Raw genomic sequence first — 21,197 nt, 5'->3', positions numbered from 1 at the left:
AGGGAGCGCCGCCGCGCTTCCCAAGCGGCGCACTGCAGCAGTGCGCCACCGGGCCGGCCCATGACAATCAACTTTAATGATATGTTCTGCATTTTCTTCTTTTTCTTTCAGGGAAAACACTTTCAGTGGAAGGGGATTCCTGGGACTCTTGGTGCAGAAATGAGATGCCAGTTCAGGGCCTCTAAGTGGAAAACACAGACCTTTCATGACAAACTGACTCTACAGGCCACCGAAGCCAGTGAGGTTGACACACAGGGTCTGCCAGCTGGGCAGCCTGGCCATTCAGTTTTCTAAATTTGGATGTGAAATGGACCATGCAAACAGAATGACAAGAGGAATGAGGAGACAGCTCACCCCCAAGCCGATGGAGGCACTCTGGAAAAGTGGAATCACCCGTGGGCAGCCCCATCTTTGCACTGTCCCTGGACCCTCATCTCGCCAGGACTGTAACCAGGACGCAGTGTCAGAGACATCAGCGTCACACTCCTGAGATGCAATCACTACCTGCGGAGACAGTGCCCACCCACAGGTGCCTAGCTCCCAAAAGAGAAGCCGTGAAACCAACGCAGCATTGAAGAAAATGCCACAAACCCCCAGGTAGGACGAGCACACCGTGCAAGTGCAAAGGTGGCTTCCTTCCTGCCCTGTTTAAAAGGGAGGTTCTGGGAAGCCTCTGCCAGACTGGTGAAGTTCAGGCGAGCCTCAGAGGAACTCAAAGGACTTGCTGACCCCCAGGGTGGATGAGCCACCTGGGAAAAGAATGCAAAACCAGAGACCCAGACAGCCCTGTTTCCACGGTCCAGAACATATAAATAAGTAATTCTTAAAATAGTGGTTTTCTATTTAAGAAATGCTTCTTTTGAGTTCTAGTTCCCAACTTCACTAACAATTCAGTTTCCTGTTTCCTGCCTTCTCTCTCAGTCAAAGAGAGCAGCACCCCCAGAGAAGTCAGTGGGTGGCAGGGGCTGTGGGGAAACCTGTGGAGCCCCCTCCCCGACCCCTCCCACCCAGGCCATGAGGGTCTGGACCAGCTGCCCCCAGGCCCAGCCCCAGGCACCTGGTCCCTTGGCCGGGATGTTTCTTGGCCACAGTATCCCCAGGGGAGCATCTTCAGGAGCCATCCTGGCACTGTTTTTTAAACTGCATTCTTCAAAACCACAAAATAAGGGCTCACGAAATGAACAGATCTTTAAGAAATGATTTTACAATTCCTCCCTCTTTTCTCTTAAATTTCAACTCATAATGGTAAAATGTTTTTTAAAATGCTATAAACAGACATGGTATACCCACAACCACCCTGCCTGGACAGATGTTAACATGTTACCACGTTTGCTTCAGATGGCTCTTTTCTGGAAAGCTATCAGCTCCAGCCCTCCCAGCCCCAGGAGTGTAGAATGAAGCTGCTCTCTGTCCCCCAAGCCATTTTGCATTCTTACTTCACATGTGTGCAACCATGAACACGGTCTATTATTATTTGGTGTCTTTATTATTTACATAAAGGTACCCTTTCACAACTCTATTCTCCCTCGACATGTTTTCTGAAATGCATCTGGGTGAAAACACAAATCTGGTGAGCTTCCTTAACTGCTGCCTGGCGTTCTCTGCTTCATTCATCCATTCCTGCCCAGAAGGACACTTAGGATACTTCCATGTTTTTGCAATCATAAACTGGGCCACGATGAATATCACAGAACCCCCCAAAAGAGGGGGGCAGATAAATACTATTGCATCCCTCATTAATATGGGGCTCATGTGCCACTTGTGGGCTTCTACTTGGGCCTGAGCAAAGGTGGAGGATCAGCTGAAACCTTTTCTGGGAGATTTAGATCCCCAAACTGGGTGGTTCAGTCCTTGGTATCAATCAAAGCAGACTGTTCCCCACGTCCAGGTGTATCTGCCCTGCTGGGCTCTGGCCGTGTTTGGAGCAGCAGCTCCTCTGAGCACCTGTGAAATGACCCTCGGTGGGCTTCTCCATCAACCACATGGGTATCCCCTCAACTCCCCAGATGCATGGCCAGCAGAGAGGTGACCCGGAGAATGGAAGAGACAAAGAATCCCACCTCTGTGAACAGCAAAGCCTGGAAAGCCCAGCCTCATTCACCAAAAAAGGCCTGGGAGGCCCATTTTCCTTCGGAAGAAACTTTAATTCCCCGAGGCCCCTCAGCTCGTAACTGCCAAAGGCTTGAACACAGACTGGAGGGAACACACTCGTGCACTCTGGTCAGCCCTGTCCACTCCCCCACTGAACAACTCGCCCTTCTCTTCCATCTTCTGCATCCTTTCAAACAAAGCCCAGTCCCTTCTTCTCTCTTAGCACTTAATGGCATTAAAAGGCACTGGCTTCTTCTGTCTGTAAAAATAAAACAGTTTTCTATTCTAATCCAGAAGTCAGCTCTGGAGGGTTTAACTGAAGCTGCTGGCACAGATCTTAAATAGCCTCACATTTGCATCCCCCTGCCTCCAGCCCATCATCAACAAACACTGGTTTAGCACTTATGCATTAGGGACTGTGCTAGGTTCTGGGGACATAGAAAGCCCCCCAGCACTCAGGCCAGGTGAGAGAAACAAAAACACAAACACATTACAGCTGTCACTTCCTGTGGGGGCTGAGGGCTGGGGCCTTTGTCCATCTCTTGCTCCATCCTCACCCATCCCCTGTGAGGTCAGAACCGCAGTTGACTTCTTTTTCCAGATAAGGGAACTAGAGACACTAAGTAACTTTGCCCAAGATCAAACAGCTAGGAAGAGGTGATGCCAGCATGCAAATTCCTATCCCATCCATCCGCATTAAACTCAGACTCCTAATCACTGCTCTCCATGACAGCCCGGGCTTCTCATGGGGTGCAGAGATCTGTGTGTCTCCTCCAAGTGGAGCGCAGCATCTCCCTCCCTTCCTGCCTACCTCTCTATGTCTTTCTCTCTCTGTCTCTCTGTTTCTCTCTCCCTCTGTGCCCTGGCTGGCCTCTGAGCTGGGCGTTGGAGACCTGAGTATTTAGGGTGGGTACCCCCAGCTCTCTTCAGGCAAACACCCAGAAAGGAGTCCCAGACAGCAGGGCCAAGGCTGGCCGATGGTGCTGGGTCAGGATGGTTTCCAGGGAACTGACCATCTGGGGTCTCAGCTCCCACCTGGCCCATGGCTCAGAGATCACTACCCTTTGGAAGTCCTCACCCCACCCACTCCCCACCCTGGTGCCTCTCCCTCCTCAGAGCCTCAGTTCTTGTGCTCCTCATCCTGCTGGTGAAGGCTCCTCACTTCCTCCGTCTCGGCTGCCTGGGAGTTCTGAGGACGGAGACCACACACTCACTGTAGTGTGCTTGCTGCACGGTGCCTGGCCCATCTAACCACCAGCAGGTCCTCAGTACAATATGGATGGACAGGTGGATGGATGGGTGGGCGAGTGGGTGCAAGGAGAGAAGGAAGGAGGAAGGGAGGAAGGAAAGACAGATGGACAGAAAGAAGGAAGGGAAGAAGAAAAAACGGATGGCTGGGTGGATAGACTGAAGGATGGCACGGCCTTTCTAGGGGTATTTGCAGCAAGTGACAACAGCGGTTCAAGTGCCCACTCTTTGCACCATCAGTTCCACATCTAGGCACATAAAGAAATTATTAGACAAATATGAAAAGATTAATGCATAATGGTACCACTGAAGTACTGTTTACATTAGACCAAAAAAAAAAAAAAAAGAACAATAGAGGATTTCTTAAATAAATCACAGAATTTCTAAATAACATTATGTAGTCATTAAAAATAGTGACATAGACACATATGACAAGAAAGGAGGATATTCACAATGTTACCAGTGAGAAGAAGTGGTTGATAAAACAGTACAATTTGAAAAAAATAAATGAATAACCTAGAGACGAAATACCATAATACTAACAGCAACTGTCAGGGTGGAAAAAGGATGTGGGTTGAGTCATTTTAATGCGGCTTTTGTTCCCTTTTTGTTTGATTATTTGTATTTACTTGCATTTTCTATTATCAACTCATACATCTGTGTAATTTTTTTTTTAATGAGGCCGTTCATCTTTGGGGAAAATGCCATATCCACCCTTAAAGGCAGAGTTGAGGCTCTTAACATTTTTAAAGCATCCAAAAAAGGCAAAATCTAGACTTGAAAATGTTAAAGCATGCTTTTCCAAGTGTGGTGCTGACTCCAAAGCCATAACGCATAAAGATGCATCAGAGACAGAAACCGACAGCTTTATTCACAGCCAGACACACTTTCTAAAGCACCAAACAGATGTGCCAAGATGTACCTCCAAAAATTACATATGCTAAACCTTGTTGCCTCTCATCAAAACAGCTGAAAGTGAGCAATTTGGAAAAACATTTTGATCTCTAAAAGATTAAATATGCTCCAATACGTGCAGGGAGGGGCCCAGGCTCACCCAGCGTGGGGCCCCACTGCCCGGCGTGGCACACCAAGGGTAAAACAGCCACGACCAAGTCTGTCTGGAAAACACCATCCCCTTCTCAGAAATGCCATTTCCTTCCTCCGACAGCTACCAGCGTCTCGGGCAACGGCAAGCGCAGGTTACAACTCGCACGCACGGGAGTCCTCACCTGAGAATGTGTTTCTAGAAGAACCCCCTCCCCCAGCCCTCAATGACCTTTCCCCAAACCCTGGGACAAGGATGCCCCCCAAGTGCAGATGTGAGTGTTATGAGGTCTCCAAAGGGGTGGGCAGGAAGGTGGCGACCAAGTGGACAGGGAACGCCTGAAGATGTGTCCACACGCGCAGGGAACGTGACTATGAGGTCCAGGTCGGCATGGGGGGTGGGCTTAGCATATGGTGAGGTGGAGGGAGCCACATCCAGACAGGCCAGATTCCTGTTAACTCTGTGCCCTCCACTCCAGCCCAGGATAAAAAGACCTGGGGCTCAGTATTCATGGAGATCCACAGAAAGCCTCTGTCTGTTCTGTTCAACTCCAGTCAGTCAGGACTGTCTATAATAAAATATACAACAATATGTATAATATGGTGTGATACAATATGACATAGAATCAAACCACCTTAACAGACAGCTCCAAGACAGTGGAAATTCGTGTGGGCCTTTTGAGAAAAATCCCTGCTTCCAGAAGCAATTCTCTATTAAAATATCAGTAGCCAATCTGAGTCCCCAGGCCATGCCACAAACACTCCACCCAAGAGGAAACCTCATTAACATTATCTCATTTGAACTTCACAACAATTTAGGGCCCCATTATGGTTCCCACTTCACAGATGAGGAAATCGAGGCTCAGAAGGCTAGTAAGTGTGCAGGCATTGGGTCCAGAGCCTGTGATCTGACCACCACTTAGAGCCCCCAGAGACCCAATTCCTGCCTCAAAGAATGAACAAGAAGAACATGCTGCATAGGGGTCTCGGCCCCTCTCTGGGCAGAAAGGGTGTGGCGTGGCCCCACCCCATGCCCTGGGTCCACACTGAGGGTCTGGCTCTGCCCTCCCCCTACCCCTACCATTGTCGGAAGCCTCTGACAAGGTCTCTCAGGAGATGCTCTCAGGGCCCAGGAAGATCAGATGCTGTCCAGACAAAACTCCATCCACACAGATCATTGTATATGGGAATGAGGGTGTGTGCAGGGGTGAGGGTGGGAGGAGATAGGACCAGGCCCAGGAACCCAGCCCACAGACCCCTCACCTGCACCCTGGACCTTCCATTCGGCATGAAGCCAGAGCACTCCCACTAGATCCCCCCCCCCCCTAGATCCCTGCTGGGCCACACAGCAGCAGACCCCACTGTTCACAACAAAACCACAGACTGTGCATCTGGCCAGACCTGTGTTTTATGGGACATCCCCTCCCAGCATCTTTTCTCAAACCTCAGGTGCAAATATGTACCCCTCAGCTCATGACCTGTTCTTGTTTTATTTATACATTTATTCCCCTCCTCCCCACTTCCTTCCCCTGACCACAGGCAATTGCTCAAAGATGTTTGAGATATCTCCTTTTGGTTTGTATGCTTTCTCTCAAAACATGGAATTTTGAGCTGCTAGCATTTACCTAAAAGTGGCATTATGCTGCAGATTTCATCAAGTACAATGTATCTTATATCTGTGCACATCACTATGATACATCTGGGCTGTAGCTTTGAGCTACTATTTTGTTTTCATTTGTACTTCCCTGATCTCTAATCTATGAGCTCCTCTTCCTCAGGGGCTTGTGGGCTGGTTGGGTTTTCTCTTCTGTAAATTTCCTGTTCATATCTTTTGCCTATCTAGATACTGAGGTTGACATCTTTTTTTGGTTGATTTTCAGGAATTCCTTTGCATGTTTTAGATATTGGTTGCTTGCTAGTTTTAGATATTGTAAGTATCTTCTTGCAATCAGTTATCTGTTAACTTTTCCATGATATCCTTAATTAAGAAGACATCTTCCATTTAATGTAAACTCTTTTTTGCTCTATGGTTTGTGCTTTGTGGCTTTTAATTAGGAAAGTACTTCCCCACAACCAAGTAATGAAATCCTCTCTGACATTTCTGTTGTTAGTTGGCTTGGGCTGACATAATAAATAAAGTACCATAGACTGGGCATCTTAAAGAAAAGACATTTATTTCTCACAGTTCTGGAGGCTAGAAGTCCAAGATCAAGGTGCTGGCAGATTTGACCTGGTGAGAGCTCTCCTGGCTTGCTGACAGCTGCCTTCTCTCTGTGTCCTTATATAGTGGAGAAAAAGCTCTAGTGCCTTCATCCCCTTATAAGGGCACTAATCCCATCAAGGGGCCCCACCCTCATGACCTCATTTAACCCTGATAAGCTCCCAAATGTCCCACCTCCTAATACCATCACACTGGGGGTTAGGGCTTCAACATATGAATGGGGGGGCACGTTTCAGTCCATAGCAATTACCTTCTTTTTTTTTTTTTTTGTCTTTTTCCGTGTCCGGCAACGGATCGCAACCCTCAGTGTCGCCCCCGCACCGGACCGGGACCGGCAACGGGACCGCAACCCTCGGTGTTGCTCCCGCGCCTCGCTCAGCCAGTGAGCGGGAACCGGTCTGTATGTGGAATCCGAACCCTCGGGCGGGAGCACCACCGTGCTTCCCAAGCGGCGCACTATCCAGTGCGCCACCAGGCCGGCCCCAGCAATTACCTTCTGCTACATCATTTTCACTTTCATTTTTAGGTCTTTAGACAATCCCATGGGGACTCCAGTTTTGTCTTTCCCCAGACAGCCAATTTCACCAACAATATCTACTAATCAGCTCATCCTTCTATTACAGTATAACATACTACATGCCAGGAAATACCCATAGTGTTGTTACGGGTTGAAATGTGCCCCCTCCCCAAATCCATATATTGGAGTCCTAACCCCCATGACCTCAGAATGTGACCTTATTTGGAAATAGGGTCATTGTAGATGTAACTAGTAAAGGTGAGGTCATACTGAGGCAGGGTGAGCACCTAATTCAATATGACTGGTGTCCTCATAAAAAGGGAAATTTGGCCGGTCCGGTGGCGCACTGCTACAGTGCGCCGCTTGGGAGCGCCGCGGCGCTCCTGCCAAGGGTTCGGATCCCACATACAGACCGGTTCCCGCTCGCTGGCTGAGCGAGGTGCGGGCGCGGCACCGAGGGTTGCGATCCCGTTGCCGGTCCCGGTCCAGTACGGGCGTGACACTGAGGGTTGCAATCCATTGCCGGACACGAAAAAAGACAAAAAGGAAAAAAAATAAAAATAAAAATAAAATAAAAAGGGAAATTTGGACACAGACACAAACAGGGAGACACATGTATGGGAAGACGACGTGAAGAAACATAGGGAGAAGACAGCCTCCTACAAGCCAAGGAAAGAGGCAGGGAACAGATCCTCCCCATTAGCCCTCAAGGGGAATCAACCCTGCCAAACTGTGATCTTGGACTTCCAGCCTTTGGAACCATGAGCCAATAAATGTCAATTGTTAAAGCCACCAAGTTGGTGGTATTTTTTCATGGCAGCTTTAGGAAACTGATAACAGTGTTTTACATGTAGTTGCTCATTTAATTCTCACAACAACATTGTGACATTTACTATCATTATTCCCGTTATCCCCGTCTATCAGTGGGAGGAGGACTGAGCACAGAGAGGTTAAGGAACTTGCTCAAGGTCACACAGACAGTAAGTGGTAGTGCGAGGAGTCACAACCAGGTGATCTGGCTCCAGAGTCCTTACTCCTGACCACTGCACCAAACCGCCTCTTGCATCTATTAAATATTAAGTGCCACGTGTAGCCATGTCTCCTCTCGGCTCTATGTCCTGTGCCGTTGTTCTGTCATCTCTGTCTGCACCACTCCATTTATTACCACAGCCTCCTCACGGGCTTCCACTTTTGGTAGGGTAAGTCCCTCTTCTTAGTTTTGTTTTTCAAAGATGACTTAGCTATTTGCAAACTTTGTTCTTTTTGTTGACTGTTTAGAATGTGTCTACCTTCTACCGCCTCACAATCCAGCTGCAGTTTTATTTATTTTTTAAATTTTTATTGAATCAAAATTGATTATACATATTTTGGTGGTTCAACATTAAGATATGTTGATCAAATCAATATTACTACCATATATACTGTTACAAATCATAATTGTTCTTTATGCCCCTTGTCCAATCTTTCCCCATCCCCCATTCCCTCCTCCTCCCTCCCCCATCTAATTACCCTAGATTTCTTCTCTCCTTCTGAAAGTATAATGGTTACTCTGTTGATTTGTTGCCTAGATGATCTGTCCAATGCTGAGAGGTGTAATCAGGTCCCCCAATATTATCACAGAACAGATGCTTCTTCCGTCACTTTGAAATGGGCTTTGTGGAGAGTGACATCCTCTTTTCTTTGGTCTCTGCTGGTGACTCTCCTTGTGTCAATGCACTCCAGTGGTTGGTGAACCATCTGCATGGTGGTTGTGGCATCTAGCTGCTTTTACAGAAGCCACGGTTATTGTGGTGGCTGTAGTGGCCCACCCACATGGAGGTGATGTTTTTGGCATGCTCCTTTGTGCTGGCAGTGTGCCTGGTTGTGGGGAATGTCCAGTCCCTGGCTCCATGTCTCTGGTCCCCGGGTGGGCCCCGAGGCACTGGCACAGTGTGCCTGGTTGTGGGAGGGAGGTCCAGTCCCCTACTCCATGCCTTAGGTCCCCAGGCAGGCCCCAAGTTGCTGGTGCCATGTGCCTGGTTGTGGGAGTGGGGTCCAGTCCCCTTCTCCATGCCTTGGGTCCCCAGGTGGGCCCCGAGGCACTGGTGCAGTGTGCCTGGTTGTAGGACGGGGATCTAGTCCTCTTCTCCATGCTTCAGGTCCCTGAGCTGTTCCCAAGGTGCTGGTGCAGCTGCAGTTTTAATTGGGATTGCTCTGAATGTATAGATTAATATGAGGGTGAAATGACATCATCAAATTGAGTCATTCCATTCAAGAACATAGACCACCTCTCCATTTATTCAGATGGTGTTTTATGTTCTCTGTAGTGGTTTAAAACTTTCTCCTTAGAATCTTGTGTAACCTTTATTAAGTTAACTCCACTTTTCAGTGGTTGGTACCCACTGCCCCCACTTCACTCAATTCCTCCAACCAGCTTGCCCCTCAGTCTTCTTTTCATTTCTTTCTTTTTTTGGCAGCTGGCTGGTACAGGGATCCAAACCCTTGACCTTGGTGTTATTAACACTGTGCTCTGACAAACTGAACTAACTGGCCAGCCCTGAGAGGGATTTAATATATTGATTGTGAAGGGAAGGAATCTATATTTTTTAATTAATTAATTTTTTAATGGACAAATAAAAATCATATATATATATATATGAATTCCTAGGGCTTCTGAATACTGATTTCTATAAGTTAAGCTTATATCAACCCTGCTGAAAATTCATAATAATTCTGAGTTTTTTTGTTGATTCTATGTTGGTTTATATAAAGATAATCCTATTTGTCTTCTTTCTTCCCTTCCAATTCTTACTCCTCTTACTAATTTTTCTTCCCTTATAGCATTTCCAGGACCCCAAAACAAGGTTAAATCATTATAACAATTTTAGACAACCTTATCTTGGTCTTTCCCTTAAAGAGTGTGTAACCAAAGTTCTTCCATTAGGATGTTTGTTCCATGTTGGGTATATATGACTTTTACTAAATTAAGAAATTTCCCTTCTATTTTTAGCTAAGAATTTTTATAATAAATAGTTGAGCTTTAGCAAATTCTTTTTCAACATCTATGTGATATATCTCACAATATTTCTCTACAATCTATTAATGTGGTGATTTACATGGATAGTGTAGGTGTAGGGACCCCATGGGTGCCTGAACAGGGACACACCCTGGCAATATGGCGCCCTTCCTGGTTCTTCTCCACAGTAAACCAGCCCACCTGCACCAAACCTCAGCCAGTCACAGGTCAAGACTCACTTCCTGCCCAGCCCCGTCCAATCAGCTACTGCCCGTCCACCCCCTATCCAACCCCGGAACGCAGCTCCCTATAAAAGTACGTGCAGTCCTTGAATAAAGCGGAACCTCCTTGGCAAACTGTTAGCCTGGGTCTCGCGTGTTTCCTTCGTCCGTGCGCCCCTACAGATAGAGTATTCTGAGGTTGAACCATCCTTGAATTCTGGATAAACCATACTTGATCATGATGTTTTGTTTTTTTTTTTAAAGCACACTGTTGGGTTTGTCTACCTATTTAGGATTTTTGCATCCACATTCATAATAAAATGAGCCTATAGTTTTCTTTGCTTGTATTGTTCTTTCAAGCTTTGGGATCAAGAATATTCTGGCCTCACACAGTGAGCTAGCAGCTTTCTCTTGCTTTCTATTTTCTGGAGCAACTTGTAAAAGTATGAACAGACAATTTATTGAAGTTTGACAGAGCTCTCCAGTAAAACCATCAGGAGCTAAGCCTCTTTGTAAGGGAAGGTCTTTGGTTACCATTTCAATTTACTTAGTGTTTATTTATCTCTTCAGGTTTTCTACTTGTTCATGTGCCAATGTTGGTGCCATTTTCAAAGTTAACTCCCAACATTTAAAAATTGAGAGAGTTCAGGCCGGCCTGGTGGCGCGCTCGGTGCGCCGCTTGGGAGCGCGGCGGCGCTCCCACCGAGGGTTCGGATCCCATGTGGAGACCGGTTCCCACTCACTGGCTGAGCGCGGTGCGGGCACAACACCGAGGGTTGCGATCCCGTTACCGGTCGGTAAAAAAAACAAAAAGGAAAAAAAAAATTGAGAGAGTTCATAAAAATCCAAATTTTTGGCTACTCTTTGGGAAAGAAAAAATATCTGGCCTTCATTCTCAAAAAGCAAGAATTCAGCCCACTCCCCATCCTGGAAAGAGCACAACACTCTCCAGTCTGCCACAGTCCCCTAAGGCCACACGTCACCCACTTAATTCCTGACTCCCCCAGGCTTCTAGGTTTGCAACCCTTGCTGAAGGAACTCGCGGCTCAGTGAGGAGTGACAACTGTTTATATAGGATTCCATCACAAGTGGGTGGGTCATCTTGTGACCCATCTTCCTTGATGGTACCCCATTATATCTGGTACAACTCCTGAGCTTGCCTGGAGGGACCCAGAGGACTGAGTCCCCAAGGGATTAACCCATCTGTCAAATAGGTACAGTAAGATGCCTGCCCTCATAGCATTGCTGGGAAGATAAGCTGAGATAATAATGCTTCTGAAGCACTTAGCTAAATAATGAGCACTCGCCATCAGCAGCTATTATAATTATTTCTGCTAGTTCTAAACCCTGAGGAGCCCCTTCTCCCAACCCTGCTAAGATGCTCAAACACATCTCAGTATCCCCCAGGAATGGTGCAAAAGGAGCACTTTATGCCTTGATCTCAGTAAGTCTCATGAGTGAATTATGGCTCTTTTATACTTTTTTATTGGCTTACATTACTAATATATTGTGGAACTGCGGCTGGAGGTGGCCTGACAGGTAAACACCCCCTACTCCCATCCCTGCCAAGAAATCTGCTAAAGCAAACAGGTTCAGCTGGTTCTCAGGTGGCATGTTAGGGGTGGGGGAGTGGAGGAAAGGGCGAGGGGGGGGATGCCCAGGAGCCAATCAAAACAGCATCTCAGACCTGAACACCCGACCCTGACCCCTACAGAGGCTGGGGAATGAGGAGGATACGTGCCCTACAGGGACCTCCCACCCCCACCCCCATTCAACAATCCACATTTCTGCATTTTAGAGTGTCCCCTTGAGTTTAAAAAAAAAAAAGTTTTTGTGACTTTTAAACAAAAGCAGCATGACATTGACCACAGAGATTAACATGCCAGGACCACCTCCAGTAATCAAGAAAGCAAACTGACAGCACTTCCAACATTTCTATGTCTATTTTTTTAAACTTTTATTTTGAAAAATTTTAAACGTTTATAAGGTGGGGGGGGGTGTCAGTGCCAGGACACGTGTTTATACCCCGGCTGATGATGTCAGAGAGCAGAACATAAGCCAGCACATATGCACCAACAGTACATCTGCAAAAAAGTGTACATATGAGTATTGACAGGGAACAGAAGGGAATTACGAGTGCCGAAAACAGAACATTTTAAAAAAACAAAAAAAGACTCAATGAATGCAGAAAACTTGCTCAAGTGCATATTAATGTGTTTTTCTGACTACAAAATGATGCTATAAAAGGGAAAAAGTGCAACTAACATATAGTCTCAAGTCTCCTTTAGAAATAGTTCTGAAAGGCTGAAATGTGTTACCCTTGCCTGGGAAGAATCTCTTTCCATTGCTGATTTGCACTTTTAGGCCAACGTTATTCAGAGAAAGGAAGCAGCCTAGGCCCTTGGGCAAAACTTTGGAGTGCTGGGCACAGTGGCATTGTTTTGTCTCATGCTGGCTGTCTCGGCCCAAGTGACAGAGGGCCCCTATCTGCCATGAACTCAGTGCCCCAGACACAGTGTCCCGGTTTGTGTTTAGGCTTTTCCACTGTTTGGGTGAAAACTTGCTCCATTTCTCGGCCCAAGTGACAGAGGGCCCCTATCTGCCATGAACTCAGTGCCCCAGACAGTGTCCCGGTTTGTGTTTAGGCTTTTCCACTGTTTGGGTGAAAACTTGCTCCATTTCTCGGTTGACTACAAGTTTCCAAATAATTCTCTCTAAACAGCAATAACTCAGTCGTAGCCGTTTACTGTAGAAGGAAGCAAGGCTGCCTGTTCTGGGCTGCAGCATCAGTAGCACAATGTTTATGAACCTTCCAGAGCCTCTGCCAGGCGGGACCTGGCACCATCTTGCCTGTGGGTTTAGTTCCTCGATCATGAAGTCTTAGCATTGGAGAGAGAAACACACAGATGCTCAGGGTTCAGGGTAAAGAATGTATCCATAGGGTCCCAGGAGGTAGGTACAAGTGAGTGTCCATCTACTCTTTAGATCTAGGGAAAGGGGTGGAGGATTAGAAAGTCCTCTTGTATATTCTTGGATGAATATACAAGAATCACCGTCCACACCTCTGGCCATGATGCCCAGCCTGGACGTTCGTGCCATCCCCTCAGGTTGGCCCAGGCCAACCCTGAGATTCTGAATCAGAGTCCACTCTGCATGGAGACCAGCACCTGTAGGTTTACATTAAAGAAAGTGAACTTTTCTCTTAAAAATATGCATGTGCTTTGAACCAGCTGTTTCTTCCCCCAGCATTTCCTCCGTAGAAACAAATTTAAATATATATAAGATGTGGCTACCAGGCTATTTATCACAGTGCTGCTCGAAATTATACAAATTTGAACTACCCAATAATTGGGGACTGGTTAATTAAATTGCAGAATGGAATACAAGGTGGTATCATAAAATAGTGCTGCAGAGACACATCTATGTAGATTGAATGATGTTCGTTATAGGTCTATCAAATTAAAAATGGGTTACACAGTGTAATAGTCTGTTTCTGTTGCTTATAACTGAATACCTGAAACTAGGTAGTTTATAAAGAAATAAAAATTATTCATTATAGTTTGAGAGGCTGGGAAGTCCAAAGTCCAGGGAACATGTCTAGTGAGGGCCTTGTTGGTGGGTGGTGACTCTCCACAGCAATGCAAGGCTATCACGTGGTGAGAACGGCAAGAGAAGACATAAACTCCTCACTTTCTCACTTGCATGTGAGTTTACTCTATTACTCCATTACTCAAGTGAATAAAATCTCCATGAATAAATCAACTCATTCACAAGGGCATAATCCTCATAGTCTAATCACCTCTTCAAGGCTCCACCTTTCACTTACCATAATAAGATTTCCCATCCTCTATTACGGTACAGATTAAGTTCCAATACATGAAACTTTGGGGGACATATTTACCCACAACACAAGGCAAAATCTGATGAATTGCAAGGACAAATAGACGATGCATGATTATAGTTGAAGACTTCAACCCCCTCTACCAGTTATTGATAGATTCAGCAGGCAGAAAACCAGTAAGGACACAGGTGAGCTGAACAGCACCATCAATTAACTGGATCCATTGACATTTATAGGGTGTCTCACCACACAATAGCAGAATACACATTCTTCTCTAGCTTACATGAAATATTCCCCTAGATGGACCACATCCTAGGCCATAAAATACACCTGAACAAACATAAAAGGACACAAATTATACAATGTATGCTCTCTCACCACAATGGAATTAAACTAGAAGTCAGTCAACAGAAAGACAGCCAGGAAACCTCAAAATATTTGGAGATTAAACAACACACTTCTAAATAGCATGGGTCAAAGGCGAAGACACAAGAGAAACTGAAAAATATTTTGAACTAAATGAAAATGAGAATATGAATTATCAAAATTTGTGTTTTGCAGCAAAAGCAGGGCTTAGAGGGAAATCTATAGCATTGAACGCATATAATAGAAAAATAATCTAAAATCAATAAACTAATCTTTCACCTTGGGAAACTACAATAAGAAGAGCAAATTAAATCCAAAGCAACCAAAGGAAAAGAAATAATAAAAATGAGAGCAGAGGGCCGGCCCGGTGGCGCACTGCGATAGTGCGCCGCTTGGGAAGCACAGCGGCGCTCCCGCCGAGGGTTCGGATCCCACATACAGACCGGTTCCCGCTCACTGGCTGAGCGAGGTGCGGGAGCAGCACCGAGGGTTGTGATATCCCGTTGCCGGTCCCGGTCCGGTGCGGGGGCGACACTGAGGGTTGCGATCCGTTGCCAGACACGGAAAAAGACAAAAAAAAAAAAAAAAATGAGAGCAGAAATCAATGAAATTAAAAATAGGATATTAATAGAAAAAAATAGGTGAAATCAAAGCTAGTTCTTCGAAAAGATGAATAAAAATCTATAAGCCTCTAACCAGGCTACCCCAAAAAAAGAGAGAGAGAAGACACAAATTCCTAAAATCAAAAATGAAAGAGAGGACATTGGTACAGATCCCGTGAACATTAAAAGGATAACAAAGGAATATTATGAAGAACTCTATACCCACACATTTGATAACTTAGATATAATGAACAATTCCTTGAAACACATAATCTACCAAAATTCACACAAGAAGAAATAGACCATCTGAATAGGCCAATGTTCTAAGTGAAAGTAGCAAGTCTGAAAAGGCTACGTATTGTATGATTCCAATTATATGACAATCTAGAAAAGGCAAAATTACAGAGACAGTAAAAAGATCAGTGATTGCCGGCGGTTGGGGAGGAGGGAGGGAGGGACGAATAGGTGGCGCATGGAGGATTTTGACAGCAGTGAAACTATTATTTTGTGTGATGCCGTAATGGCAGACACATGCCATTATACATTTGTCAAAACCCATAGAATTACAACACGGAGTGAACCCTAATGTAAACTATGGTCTTCAGTTAATACTGTATCAACCTTGGTTCATCAGTTGTAACAATGTCCCACACTAATGCAAAATCCCGACAACAGGGGAAATCGTGGGGGGAGGGGTTACATGGGAACTCTACTTTCTTTTTTTTTTTTTTGTCTTTTTTTTCGTGACCAGTAAGGGGATTGCAACCCTTGGTGTGGTGTCGCCCGCACCGCGCTCAGCCAGTGAGCGCACCGGCCAGTCCTATATAGGATCCGAACCCGCGGCGGGAGCGTCGCTGCACTCCCAGTGCCACACTCTCCCGAGTGCGCCACGGGGTCAGCCCGGAACTCTACTTTCTGCCCAGTTTTTCTGTAAACCTAAAACTGCTCTAAAAAATAAAGTCCAAATTTAAAAAGAGGGCTACAAAACAGTACGTGTAGTATAATAAAGAGTTTCCTAAATAAACATATAGCTGTAGTAGATAGAACTCTATACGCCATGGTGTGGTCAGCAGTGGGAATCGGAGAGGTATGTGGGAATCGTGAGTGTGTTTTATATTGTTTCTTGCCCACGGGAATAGAATGATGTACACTCTGATTTTCCTTTTAATTAGCACGTATCGCTTTTGTAATCAGAAAAAAATAAATCTAATCTTGAAAAGAAAAAGTGAACTTTCTAATCAACACTCGCAGAGGGGATCAGTAGGAGCTGGGGGAACTGGTGTTTATTAAGAGTTCACGAAGTGTTTTGGAGGACATTACGTCTCATCTGGAACTTTTACAGCACCCCTGTTTTACAGATGAGGAAACTGAGGGTGAGACTAAGTGATGATTCACCCAAGACCCAACACGTGAATGACAGAGCCAGGTTTGGACCTACGTTTGGACCCAGATTGTCAGCCTGCAAAGGCCAACTCCACCCTGCACCCTACACACCCCACCCCACACCATCCATCAAGAGGGTAAGAATGAACATCCCACTGCCTGGGGCACCCCCAGAACTGAAGCCTGGCTCTAGGGAGGAAGAACCTTCCTAAAGATGGGTACCAACGTCCTCCAAGGCAGGGCAGGAGCTCAAGGAGCTGCTCTTTCGAGAGCCCCACCCCACATGGTGCCATGGAAGGAGGGGAAAGAAGGCACACGCCATCCCTGCCTTGTGAAGTCAACAGCAAAACCAGAGCAAGTGCCTTTACAGCTATCACTCATTCACTCAACAAACACACTGTGGTCAGAGCAAGGGTAGAAAACCACCTCCCTTCCTCACCTCCCAGCAGACACCATGCAAAAGGGACCAATGCCGCTTCATGAACAGCGACCAGCAGCAACACAGCTTCCTCGGCCCTAGGCTGGGCAGCCAGGACTCCCCAGAAGCAACAAATGGTTTTTACCATTTGGTCCACCGGAGACAGCGATGGGCACTGAAGGCGCCTGATTAAGCATCAGCATCCCACACACTGGAACTGAGCTCAGAGCTGGAAACCTCATCAGAACCTCTGTGCATGGAGAGACTCAAAAACAAGTAGGTGGGGCCAAGGGGAGAAAGCCCCCACATGGCAGGACAGCTGGCAAGGTGGGAGGCCACCAGCAACTGAATTCAGCAGGGGTCACCTCCAAAGGCCTCTCTCCTGAAACTCGGATTTAGGATCCTTCAGGAATTTTACTCCTGGAAGAGGAAAAGAGACCCAGCTGTCTGCTGTCAAACCAGGCTTGGTGGAAGGAAAGACAAAGGCAGGTGGGGGTGGTCGGTCAGTCAGACACCGCTCCTCACTCAGACCTGCGCAAGCCAGACGGCTGCAAGACCTCTGCTGAAGTCAGACCTGGGTCAGTCTGGCGTCTCCACCAGCGAACTGACGACCGAGGGCAAAGCACATCCACACCCTGGGCCTCAATTCCTCGGGTAGAAAATGAGGCAATCTCATCTGACTGGGGCAGAGGTTTGCAGAGCCCGAAGTCCTTGTCCTTTTTGCCCCCCTGACCAATACTCATCCTCACCTTCTCCAAGAAGTCCTCCAGGATTCCCCACCCCATCCCCAAATCAGGCTCATGGACCCCTTGCTCCTTGGTCCTTTGGGGCAAGAGTTGAGGCTTGCTCTTCTCTGCAGCCACGGCAGGTGCTCATGTGGCTAATCCAAGATGGGCACAGTGTCTTGAAAGCCCATCATTACAGTGTGGGTGTGACCCCAGTGTTACAGCCAACGGTGAAAGGCCTCCCTTTCCAAGAGCCCCCTGTGCAGGCCACCTCCAAGGTCAGAGTAGATGACAAGGGATTCTGGAGGCATTCCCAGCCCTGGCCGCTTTCTCCCCTTGTCATCATTTGCCAGGACAGGGAATGTTTTCCAGAGTAAAAGTCACCTTGCTTATTTTAAACGCAGCAGGCTCCTGGTGCGATCACAAGATCCAGGCAGCTGGTGCTACTACAACCACCAGGCCCCGGCTCCAAGTGCCTGGGCTGGGAAAATGCAGCAGTAGCGTCTGCAGCATCCCTGGGAACATCCCCACCCCAGGGCTCCATAGGCTGGGACATGTGTGTTTTCTTTCCACAGCTGCTAAACCCATCAGCAGCTTCCAGCACTGCTTCAAAGCACCAGGCCCAGCCTTGGCAGTGGAGAAGAGCAGGAGGAGCGAGTGCATCCACTGTAGACAGGGCGCTTCCAAGGTGTCAAGGGGGCCGGAGGGGGCCTGAGGGGTCTGGCAGGGGCCAGGCCAAGTGAAGGTGACTGTGGCTCCCAGCAGGTGAGCAGCTGAGAGGTACCAGCTCAGCAACCCCAGTCTGAGGGGGAAGAAACCCCAGTCAGGTGGTCTTCCTGTGAAAAGTGGCCCAGTTGGGGAGCTGGAAAAGAGAAACAAGGTGCGCTGGTGGGAGGCGGGCGTGGGCTTCATGATCTGCCCAAGGTCCAGGCAGGGGATGCCCAGTTAGTGTGCATCTGAGGTCCATGGACACCTGGGGGATAGCCAATACCACCGCCACTGCCACTGCAGGCAAACATGGCAAACTCAAATTCACTTGGCTTTGTTATTATTATTTTAATTTGATCTGAACTTTTATCCATAGTGAAAATGGATAGCTTCTAAAAGGCTGGATATGTGAGGCTGGCCTCAGGAGAACCAGATGCCCCGCCCCACCCCACTCCCCGCCGCCTCAGGGCTAAGACTGAGTGGGGCCACCACACTCTTAGAGCTGGAGGTGTCTTCAGGACTATAGAGACAGACAGGGATTGCAAACTTGCCAACTCAGCCGCCCACGGGCCCAGACAGGTTGTGGGAGGGAGAGGAGTGCACAATCCTGTCTGCAGGAAGCACCACTGCCCATGTGGAATGAGGGCCATGGCAGGGTAACATTTTGCTTTTCAAAAGAAGATGGAAATCAGAAGTTTCCCTGCTGTCTCCTGGTTTTCATGTAATGGTAATGGCTGATTCCAATAGATTTTTTTGTTGACCGGTAAGGGGATCGCAACCCTAGGCTCAGTGTCGTCCGCAACACGCTTAGCCAGTGAGCGCACCGTCCATCCCTATATAGGATCTGAACCCGTGGCCTCGGCGCTACCAGCACCGCACTCTCCCGAGTGAGCCATGGGGCCGACCCTCCAATAGATTTTTAAGAGCACTTGGTCAGATGAGATGGGCTGTGATTCTGGCCACATACACATGACAGCCCACCTCTGCCACAATGTAGACCTTACTGATAAGGAATCTGAGGCCCAGAGAGGGGGGTCACTGTCCCAAAGCCACCCAGCACCTAAATAGGATCATCTCCAAAAGGAAAAACGCAGAAGCACATCACTTGGGCCAGGATCTGCAAACACTGGGACTGACGCTGAACCCATGGCCCTTCAAGGTCAGAGTGCATGACATCCCCTGCGTGCCCAGGACCGAGGGACAGCCAAGCTCACTGTTCCAAGCACTCCAGGGAATCCTATGCAACCATTAAAAGAATGGGGAAGCTCCTTAGGTCCTGATTTGGAACAATCTCCAAGAGAAACAGTGAAGTGAAAAAAGCAATTAGTGGAACAGCGTAGCGTGTTCTCAGGAATATCTGTGCACATGCATGGGTAGAATATCTTGGCAGGATCCTTGTGTGCACACGGTAGCGGTGCCTCTGGGAGGAAACAGGTGCTGGGTTAGGGTCTGTTTATGCTTTCCTATCACATTCGTATATACCATGTGTATCTGTTGCCTAATTAAAAATTATACTTTTAAACAATTTTAAATTCTGCCAGACACCCACGTAGCACTACTCCTGCAAAAAGTCATTGCTCTTCTTAACTTCAAGAGACTGTTTAGAGACCACCCACCTAACTGTAGTGAGCACCACCAACTTTGCACAGAGACCTGGCTTTGAGACAAATCCTCTTGCTGTCATCTGGCCCCTCAGCTGCGCCGCCCTGCCCACCCCCAGCTCCATTGACCAGCCAGCTCCACCTTGGGGAGACTCTTTTCACTGCCCCCCGGCTCAGGTCCAAGGCAGCCACCTGTGTCTGACCGCCAGCAGAGCTGCCAGCCCTTCCACTCCATTGGCTCATGGCTCCGACTTTCTGAGGAGCAATTCTTATCTGTGGGGCTTAGGGGATTTCCCGTGTTTACAGAGCACATTAGGTCAAGCTGCCTCGGTTTATGAATGGTTCCAGGCTTTCAGGACATGACAGAGCTTTCTTTCTGCTGTGAGAATTCATTACCCTGCCCCATATTTGTTTTTCCCCTTTGAGGCAAGGCAAAGGGCATGGCTGAATTCATACCGGTTCGTTCTCACATAGACATGCCAGAGCAGAGTTCTTTGCCTGATTTTCCTGAGCTCTCTGGCACGGACAACCACACCTTGATACAAACTCAAAGGCAATTAGGAGGATTCAATGAGCTGCACCTGCAATGGGCTTGGGACTTTAGAGAGCTCTGTGCTATGGAGTGCAGCCATGGGCAGATCCCAAATGAGAGCCTCCAAAAGCCTGTATGCACCAGCCATCCTAAGCTAATGAGCTGCACCTGCAATGGGCTTGGGACTTTAGAGAGCTCTGTGCTATGGAGTTAGCCATGGGCAGATCCCAAATGAGAGCCTCCAAAAGCCTGTATGCACCAGCCATCCTAAGCTTTGGGGACACAGCACAGTGACCGGCTCAGAAGCAGATACCTAGTTCCAGTCCTGCTCTGATGCCCACCTGCTGGGTGAACTTGGGCAAGCCTCAGTTTCCTCCTCTATAAAATAAGCAGAGGGAAGCCACACTTGCTGGGTTGTAGTGAGCCTCAACTAGGCTAAGTCACGTTATACCAAGTGAATTCATTATCTACTCCCACTTCCACCACTCTGACTCTGGAATCTGCTCCAAAACCCATCATGCTGTCAAAAATCCTCCTCCAGATATCTCTACAAACTGCTAAGATGTGATCTCCAGGACATGACGTTAAGTGAAAAAAATCAAGGTGGAGAAAAGTATGTAGACTAGGGCCGGCCCGGTGGCGCACTGGATAGTGTGCCGCTTGGGAAGCGCGGCAGCGCTCCCG

The 21,197-nt window shown here is 47.5% G+C and overlaps 1 protein-coding gene across 1 annotated transcript in view; it reads right to left on the bottom strand.

Annotated features, from left to right (window-relative positions):
• Window positions 1-21,197, bottom strand: part of LOC103595106 (cAMP-dependent protein kinase type I-beta regulatory subunit-like) — a 136,880-nt gene that overhangs the window by 54,198 nt on the left and 61,485 nt on the right. The window lies entirely within an intron of this gene.

This window comes from Galeopterus variegatus, unplaced genomic scaffold, assembly GCF_000696425.1.
Source record: "Galeopterus variegatus unplaced genomic scaffold, G_variegatus-3.0.2 Scaffold1678, whole genome shotgun sequence".
NCBI classification, from domain to species: Eukaryota; Metazoa; Chordata; class Mammalia; order Dermoptera; family Cynocephalidae; genus Galeopterus; species Galeopterus variegatus.
This window is presented reverse-complemented; position numbering and strand designations above follow the sequence as displayed.